The following is a 10,064-nucleotide window of genomic DNA, read 5'->3' as shown; positions in this document are numbered from 1 at the left end:
ATGTCTTCTGTGAGGTACTTCTATGTTCTTGAAGATACCATTATACTAACAGTGTTTAAAGATTAATATGTAATTTATGATTATATAAATTAATGAACTTAAGGCTTATATTCTCAAAGAAATGACTGTGTCATGGTATTTCAGTACAACAGGTCATTTTTCGGAAGCAGAGGGTCTCACATTGGTATAAAAATTCCTCATATAAGAAAATCCCAAGGCCAGCCCTTATCCCAATTCTATTTTTTTTTTTTTGGTTAATCTATTCATTTCATGTATCAATAGAAAAGAGTTTTAAAATGTCATTATTAGATATAAACTTTATAGCTTCCTATCCACTACAAATAAAAAATAACAATTGCTAAATATTTTGGAGTTATTGTTGAGGGGATGATCCACTTTCTACATTATCTTCCTATATTTAGAGCCCACTTCATACCAGACTGAAACTAGGAAAGCCTAATTACAAAGTATTCAGGGGTGGAAAGAGAGTGGTAAGTATGAGGATGATGAGTCTGTATATGTTTACTGGATAAACAAGAGTGCCAGACTTAGGATCAAGAAGATTTGAGTGTGAATCCTGCCATAGCTATAAATAGCTGGATAGCCCTGAGCAAACCATTTAACCTTGGTCAGCCTCAGATTCTCAGATTATACTAGAAACCTCACAGCTGTGCGATTCTCTTAACCTATCTCAGCTTCTTCATCTCTAAAATGTGGATAATGGCAGGACCAATTAACAGCATTGTTGTGAAGATTAAATGAGATGGTCTTTGTAGCATTCTGAAAACTTTAAATTGCCATATAAACACTAAGAATTAATACTATCATCATAATTATTATATTTTCTCTGTTTCTGCTCTTTTTTGTTTGCTTGGATAACATTATACTAGATGGGGCTAATGCCTCTTCTAAAGCTGCTTTCCCAACTCTCAATTATATTAATGGGCTGGGGCTCCACAAGACAGTTAACTATTTCCCTCATATTTCTAAGGGAAATCTAGTACTATTGATTTATGAACTCCCATCTGACATGCTGGGGGAGTCTAATATTGAGACTGATGAATCTCCAAATTTTCCAATCTTCTGAAGTCCCCAAAGGTGTCATTTGGATAACTCCATCTGTGCTCATCCTGTGCCCCACCTCTTTTTAAAACATAATTTGTTTAATCGTAATATATATATATACATATATATAAAATATTTACTTTTAAATTTGTTTCAAATTCTCATCCTCCATCTAACCTCTCTCCCACCTATTAAGAAGGCAATATGATATCAATTTGGAATATCCAAATACATTTTCAAAGTAGATTGTTAACTAGATTTTTATACAAAAGACCTACCTTATTATTATGCATAAATGACCACGGGTTCTTGACTTTTGTCAGTATAACATGGGTCTATGATAAATCTTAGCCAAATTGGAAAAGTTTGAATGTAGCTCTGGAAAAGGACTTTCTGCCATTTGAGGATAAGAAAGACTCATCACCAAAAGATTGTTCATAGAGTGATGATTATATGTTGTAATTTTTGGCCACAACAATTTATTAGACCATCTCTTAAACTCAAGCTTTCTCTACTGGTAAAAAGAATCTCCACAAGAATGCAATTGCAAAGCCTTGAAGTACTGAAAAAAATGCTAATGAGAATGAACATGTACTGTTAATAACTGTCAGTAACCATGGACATTCTCATAAATGACAGCTGAATTGCACCTATACCTAGGAGTGCTCCTAAATAGAACTTCAAATAGGGATGAGACAAATAGAGAGCCAGAGTTCTTCAAAAGCTGCTATAAAGCTGTGCCTTTTAGTTAAAAATTCCCCTTGGGGCTTTTACTACTAAGATACCTGATTAGCAGAGTCATTAATGTGCCTATGGACCTTTATAATAGCAGTTGTCTAAAGGGTTTACTTTTAAATTGACTGTGAATTGTTGCTCATTTACTATGTGACAGTGGGAAAGTCACTTGCACTTTCTGGACTTTAGTTTCCTCATATGTCAAAGAGATGATTGAACTAGACATTCTCTATGGTCTGTTCCAATAGCAAGTGATAAGAACATGCAAAATAAGGAGAAAAATATATGAAATGGGTCTGTGCTAAGATTGCAAAGATTCGACATGAGCCATAGTCAGGCCCTTTTAATTTTAGAATGTTCCTGTGTCAGCCTTTCTGTAAACCTTATACTAAGGCTGTGAGCTTCCCTCAATTACCAGTGGGCATTTCTGATTTAATGTTTTCTAACCTTGAATATTTTTCATTCCTGAGGGCCCAGGCCCTCATAATAATAATAATAATAATTTCAACTTTCTGACTTTTGGAAACATTTTTCTCACTGATAAGAATAGATAACAAATTCCACTGTTTCACATTTAAAATCCTTCCTATTCTGGCATTAGCTTATTTTTTCAGGCAATTATAAATGATTCTCTCTCTCAATTGTTATTCCTAACCCTTATTTTTTCCTGTACTTGGCATTCCAAATTCCTTTTTCCTATTTCCAAATCTCTACAAAGTCTGTCTCATATAGTGAAAGCTCTTACTTCTCACCTGCAATTTTTAAAACCCCCAGCTCCCTTCAAGGCTCTTCTCAGATGACCTTCCTACAAGAGGCCTTTTTTGATTATCCCAGCTTTTAGTAACTCCACCATGAATTACTCAGTATTTATTTTGTATGAATTTTTCACTTTTGAGAGCAGGAACTGCTTCATTCTTGAATATTCAGCACCTATTATTAAGTAAGCACTTATTAAATGTTTATTGAATTGAATTCTTCCAATGAAAAACAAAATCAAGACATTAAACTACTTTCATTAAAAATGAATTCTTTTTGTATATTTCCAGCAGTGGTCCTACATAGATACATTGAGAGACAGAAGAAATAGTGGAGAAAAGACTGCACATGAATAAAAATAGCTGATAGTGCCAGAGTATTTTAAGCACTTTGCAAAGCACTTTTTATATCTTATGTTTTTGAATCAGTGATAGTAAATTTTTAATCAAAAGACTGGACTTTTCACTAGTTGTATAATCTCTGATAAATGGCTGAATCTTTAGGAGTCTCAGTTTCTTCCTTGATAAAATGAAAAAGTTGGACTAGAGATCAGTGGATCTCAATTTTTTTGGTTTCAGACCCTCTTTACTCTCGAAAATTACTGAGGGCAGTTTAAAGAACTTTTGTTTCAGTGTTATATTTAGTAATATTTATCATAGTCACAATTAAATTGTCATGATATTATGCAAATAACTTTGATCTCTTGGACCCTCTGAAAGTATCTATGGGACCTTCAGGAGACCTTAAATCATAATTTGAGAACCACTGGACTAGATGATCTCAGAGATCCCTTGCAGTTCTATATCTATGAGTCTATAATCTATTTGGTACATAGCAACTCTATTTGGTCAATGGATTGATATTTGTGTAACATTTTACAATTTCTAAAGTCCTTTTACACCAATCATTTATTATTTAATCATATCATTATATTTTGTATAGTACACAGGATACCTGTATTATTAACCTCATTTTACAGATGAAGAAACTGAGAATTGAGAAAAGGTTTCTAGGTCTTATAGGTGAGTTTTTAGGTTTTTGTTGAGTTGAAAGTAATGTCAGTATAGTTGAGTGAAATGAGTGTTGCATTAGAAATCAAGAAGACTAGACCTATCTTGGAAAAAAGATTACCTCAGGGAACTTGCACAAATTAGTATTTCTGGATCTCAATTTACTAATTTGTAGGGAAGTGGCTCCCTCCCACAATACTTGGCACATTGCTTTTTTTTCCCTTCTTATTTGTGTCTCTGGTGCTAAATGGCTTGGAGGATCTGGGTCTAGAATTAAGAAAACCTGAGTTCAAATCTGGCCTCAGATACTTACTAGCTATGTGATCCAGGGCAAATCACTTAATCCTGTTTGCCTCAGTTTCCTCATATATAAAATGAGATGGAGAAGGATAAAAGTACTGGAAAGAAAACCCCCAAATGAGTGATGAGTCATGAAAATAACTGAACAATAGATTTTATTGACTAGTTTATTGACTAATTGCCTAGAAGCAAGAGGGAGTATTTTGTTAATGATTCTCTGAATTTCAGCAGATCACTGAAATAAAGAAAATGGGTATGAGGGAACTGGAGCAAGGGAGATATATTGATTAGAACTTCCATAGGAATTCCTTCTCATGCTGTCAACGAGCTCATTCTTTTTCATAACTTTTTGTTGAGGGTCTATTGTATACAAGTCACAATGTCATGTGTATTTTGAATGGAATCTTGAAGGACGGGTAGGAATTGGACAGGAAGATCTGATGGAATGATCAGGATATCCAGGCAAAGGGAACAAAGTGGGGTAGACAAAGGCACAGGGGAAAGTATGCAGTCCAATTTGTCTGGACATTAAAATGATAAAGGAATATAGTGAAATGAGTCTGGAAAGGTATTTGGGTACAAATTATAAGACATCTTGAATGTAAGGTATTATTTTATGGGAAGTCATTGAAGGACTTTGAGCAAGGGGATGCCATGATCAAAATAATGCTAGGAGATGACTCTGGTGGCACTGAATTATAAATTAGAGTGAAGAGAGCTTAAAAATTAGAAGATTATTTTTCTAGTATAAAAAGAAACAATGAGTAATGTGGAATGGAGATAATTGGAATGGAGAGAAGGGGATAAAAATGAAGAGTTTTTTCATAGGCTTAAAATTTTTTCTTTAGATTTTTTAATATAGAGATTTTTTAAAAATAGGCTTTATCATTTGACTAGATGGTGTAGAATAGCAGAAAGAAAGGCAATGTAAAAGGTAATTTAAAGCTTTTAAGCCAAAATCTAAAGATGCTAAAGTCAGAGAAGCATCAGAAGTAGAAACACGTCTACTGAGGAGAATAATAATTTCTGTTTTGGACATTTCAAGTTTGAGGTACCAGAATGACAATAAAACAGAAACATTCAGGGAATGCTGGGAAATACCAATCTGAAGTACTAGAATGAATTGCTAGAGTGTAGATTTTAAAATCCTAGACATAAGAAATGCAATCATCCAAACCTTGGAAGTAAATGAGTTCACCAAAAAGAAGAATATAGAAAATGGGAGGAGAGATAGGGTAAGGACAGAATTCTGGGGTATAAGAACTTCTTTTATTGCCAGTGTTCATTTTTATTTTATTTGTCTTCTACATATTCAAGCCCATAATGAGTATTTGCTAATGAATATTATGGGTTATGTTATTTTACAGATTTATTTATTTACTTTTTTTTTTGACTGAGGCAATTGGGATTAAGTAACTTGCCCAGGGTCACACAGCCAGGAAGTTTTAAGTGTCTGAGATCAGATTTGAACTCAGGTCCTCCTGATTTCAGGGCTGGTGCTCTAATCACTATACCATCTAGATGCCCCTACAGATATTTTTGGTAGAGTTAAGCAAAGATCACCAGAGCCACTTAAATCCATCTACTATTATATTCTATGAACTTGCCAATGCTTAATGCCAATTTACTCTAAATAAATTTAAATTCTCTGCTCTCTGTACCTAAATTGTTTCCTGGCAATGAATGAAATCTTTTTTGTTCTTAAATGAAAATGGAAATAAATCATGCCAGATAAAGAATTATATGGTAACCTGGGACTGAAAAAAATGAATGTATCTTCCTAAACTTAGTGACAAAGGATGATATAGCCATTGTGGGAAATAGTCCTATGTATCCAATCATGTGATCTGTTTCTATTTCCAACCTAAGAAAAATTATTCAAAGTCTAACGAACCTCACAAAAACAGTAGTTTTGATTTGTATAGTTCTGCATAATTTTCAAAGCCCTTTTAAAATTATTTATTTCATTTAATCTCATAGCCCTTCAAGGAAGGTAAAGTAGACTTTACCTGCTCCATATTATAGAACACAATTGAATTTTAGAGAAATTCATTGACTGGCCCAAGACCATATGATGGCTAAGAAATAGCAGCTTTGACACTTCTCATTCCATCAAGTTACCTTATATTTTCTTTAATCAATAATATACAAACCAAGGTGTGGAGACCCCAGTGGATATCTAATTTGGGCTTTGGTCTATCTTGTGATACTTCAAAATAAAATTCTGAAGTACACAATATATTCAGGATTCATAGAAAAGGAATATAACTCATGGGAATTCAAGAGAACATATGTTGTGTTATTGCTGATGGAACAGCTCATAAAACTAGACTCTATTTCTGAGAGTTTCACAAAGGAGCTAACTGCTTCGGGTTGTATTCAAACATATCTATAGCAATATTAGTTCTGAAGATCAATGATAGTCAAAATGAGAATGTTGGAAAAGGCCATTGTTGTATCTAGAAACACCATTATTAAAAAAGCTTTAAAAATAACTTTTGGGAAGTTTCAAGGAATTCCTAGTACCTAAACACTGCAAACACCTAAAAACTGCAAAATGGGCTCTGGCCCATGTGTTTTCCTATTGCCTTCACACAAACAAAATTGTATTTGCAACCCTCCTCCCTTTAAATAGCCATAAGAAATTTCAATAACAGGTTAGATGCTGTGCAATTTCTGCCCACAGTTTCCTACTTTGCTCTCCTCTATCACCTGCCACACCAGCCAGTTCCAGCTGATAAAAGGCATTGGCAAGTGACTCATTCATACTTAAGATTCTCCTGTCTTCCAAGAGAAAGAACTTTAGTTGTTTCCTAGACTTTTGAAAGTGGTAATTATTACACCACCTTTAGGCTATGTCTGTAAATCCAATCTAGATGAAATAAAAAACCTTTCTCATTTCACAGCATCTATCTTAGAATCCCTTATCAAACTCACATCCCATTTGGCAATATCAGTTTATGCCCTGATGCAGATGACACTGCTGCTCCTGAATGCAAAACTGATGATGTCGGTCCCTCCCCATCACCACCCACCTTGGTCAAGGCTTCCTTCTTTCCTGTTTGATGCTGTCAATTACCAACCATCTCCCTAGACAGAGCCCAGGTTAAAATTATATCCTTAATAACCAAGCTTATGAAGATTTACAATAAATCTTCAGAGAAGAATATATTCTTTTCCTTTTCATGCATTTTAAGATTAATTGTTATGATTTGGAACGAAAACTATTCTTTGGCTTCCCAGAGAAAATAGTTGAAAATCAGTGTAAGGCAGTATTAAATAAATGGCCATATGGTGTAGTATGGGTCAAGAAAAGAATAAATGAAAAAGACTTTTATGAAACACTATGTATTACATATTGAGGTGAGCAATAGAGATACAGCTAAAGAAACACAAATAAACCTTGCTGTTAGGGAGCTTACATTCTAATCAAGGAGACAGTGCATTGGAGTTGTAGCCTTGGAGAAAGAATACTTTACCTGTAAAGTTATAGGAATGATCGGTGGAGAGACTTGTGGTTGAAATACATTTCCCAACTATTTCCACATGTTGGAATCCTTCTCTTCCCTCAAGACCCAGATCAGAGGCAACTTCTCCATAAAACCTTTTCTGCTAGAAGTGATTTCTTCCTTGCATTATCTGACATATCCATGTGACCTCACCTCTGTATTTATCATTCTCTAACCTGTATTAGACATTTTAGCACTCTCTTCTACTCCTCCTGCCCCACACCCTCACAATATCATAAGCCTGAGGATAAGAATTGGGCCATTTTTTCATTTTTGTTTTACTAAAATTTAGAACAACACTAGGTCATATAAGAAGAACTTAATAAATGCCTTGCACTGATGGGAAGGCTAGTGAGTAAGGTTACAGGTAAGGTTATTGCTGCTTTGGCCAAAAGGTACAGACAAATTCTCAGTGATGCTATTTTACAATAACATCGTTATTACATTACCACCAAACCCATTTAAAAAGTGACACTTTGCTTTAACATCTTTTGAATGATTGTTCATTTACAATATTGTTCTTATACAGCTGACTGCTTTCAGTAGCATCATCTCACCTAATAGTCCATTTTCACAGAACCAATTAACAGTGTTTAGCAAGAAATGCTTGCTCTAAATTTCCAAAATCAGGCCATTTCCCTCACAAAGTAGATACCAATAAGAAATAGCTCTTGATGTGATTTTTTTCCTATAAAATCTATTTGGAAAGCTTTTAGCATTGAAACAAATGCTGCATTGGAGAAAAAGCAAGAATATACCATTCAGAGAATCCTAGAATTAAAGAATCAAAGGCTAATCAACCAAATCCTTTTATTTCTAGGAACTGTGATATAGCATTTACCTTAAATGATGTCTTATTTCTGCTGTTCAGAATAGGACTGCTAAGCAATCAATAGATCAACAAGCATTAAATGCTTACTATGTGCTAATCAGTGTGCTAAGAGATATAGATATAAAGATAAAAATCAAATATTCCTTGCTTTCAAGGAGCTTATTTTCTATCATCCAATGAGAAGTGAGAAGTGAGGAGACAAAATTTTCAAAAAATATGAATAGGGACTGGACTTGTGATTTCATTGATATAGGGAACTCCAAGTGAGGAAAATGTTGCTGCCAATAAAACCTTCTGCTTTGTATGCAACTTTCAGTCTTTAAAAGATGCTCAGAAATATTGAAAGGTCAAGTGAGTTTGCTTAAGGGCATGTGAGACAAGTATGTGTCACAGGGAAGACTTAAGTTCAGGTTTTCTGCCTTCAAGGTCAGATCTTTCTCCACAATGTCACATATACAATATTGGCAGAAGGTAATCTGTGTGAGTTGTGGGGTGGTTCCAGTAGAAGCTGGCATTTCAGCTAAATTTTGAAGGAAACTGAAATTCTAAGAGGTAAAGGTAAGGAAGGAGTATATTCTGTGCGGGGGATGAAGTGGGGTAGGGCCATCATTACATAAGCATGAATACGGGACATATAATATTGTGAGCAACAACACACAATCTAAGCTAGTGCAGTCAACAGAAAGGAATTAGCAGAAGACAACAAAAAGGGAAGTGATATATAATAAGGTTAAAATAATATGTAACCATGTTACCAAGAACCAAGTTGGGAAGGGCTACAAAACCCTACAAAGGGGGTTATATTTGATATTAAAGGGAGTAGGGCATTATTGACTCATTAGAAATATCACTTTAACAGTTATGAAGAGTGTGGAGTGGAGTGGGACAAGACCAGAAACAAGGAGACTGATTAAAAATCTATCACAAAATCCAACCAAAGGTGATGAAGGGCTGGACTTGGGTGGTAACAAAAGAAGGAAATGGATTTGGGTAATTTTATCCAAGCTAACTCAACAAGGCTTAACAATGATTGGTTATGAAGACTGGGAGTCAAGGTTGAAAATCTGTCATTATAAGGATAATGGTACTCTTTAACAGTTACAGAGAAATTCAGAAGAGGCAGGGCTTTAGGGGAAAATTAAATTCTATTTTGGTGAGATTGAGTTTTATGTGGCTATGGAAAAATCAAATAAAAATGTCTAATAGTAATTTAGAAAAAAAATCTAGAGATCAGGTGACATGAAGATGGATATATAGATCTTGATATATATATATATATATATATACACATTATATATCAGATAAAAAGACTGAAAAATAGCTAGATAGCTTAATGATAGAGTTCACCAAGGGGTTTTTTCTTTCCTTCAGAAGCAAAATGTAGATAACCATAAGAGAGCTTATATTTCTTAATTCTACTAGACAAGATAATACTAGTCCATACCAGACATTGTGCTAAGCAACAAAGGGACAAAGAAATACAACAACAAATTCCTGCTCTAGGGGAGCTCAGTCTTGGTGATCTTTTACTTCTTTGAGGATAGGGACTGCTCTTTGTATTTATAACAAAACTTAGGAGAGTATATTGCACTTATGAGTAATGAGGTGACAATAGCCAATATGCTGCAGTACAAAGAGCAAGAAATCAGAAGATATAGGTTCTGCTGGTTGGTCTGCCATTAACAAAATCCACATCCTTTAGAGAAATCATTATACCTGTCTGGTTTTATTCCTTATTTATGAAATAAAGGGGCTAGAGTAGGTGACTTCTAAGGTTTCTCAGTTTCTTGACTTCTAAAACAAAAGTTCTTCCTTTTCCACTTGTAATCTTCTCTCTGGAAGAAATTGGTTAGAAAC

At 34.4% G+C, this 10,064-nt stretch overlaps 1 protein-coding gene across 1 annotated transcript in view; it reads left to right on the top strand.

The window, feature by feature from the left end:
* Positions 1-10,064, top strand: part of LOC100917361 (transmembrane protease serine 11F) — a 67,780-nt gene that overhangs the window by 23,875 nt on the left and 33,841 nt on the right. The window lies entirely within an intron of this gene.

The sequence above is a fragment of the Sarcophilus harrisii genome, chromosome 6 (genome assembly GCF_902635505.1).
Source record: "Sarcophilus harrisii chromosome 6, mSarHar1.11, whole genome shotgun sequence".
NCBI lineage: Eukaryota > Metazoa > Chordata > Mammalia > Dasyuromorphia > Dasyuridae > Sarcophilus > Sarcophilus harrisii.
The sequence above is the reverse complement of the archived record's forward strand: the minus strand, read 5'-3'. Positions and strand labels throughout refer to the sequence as shown.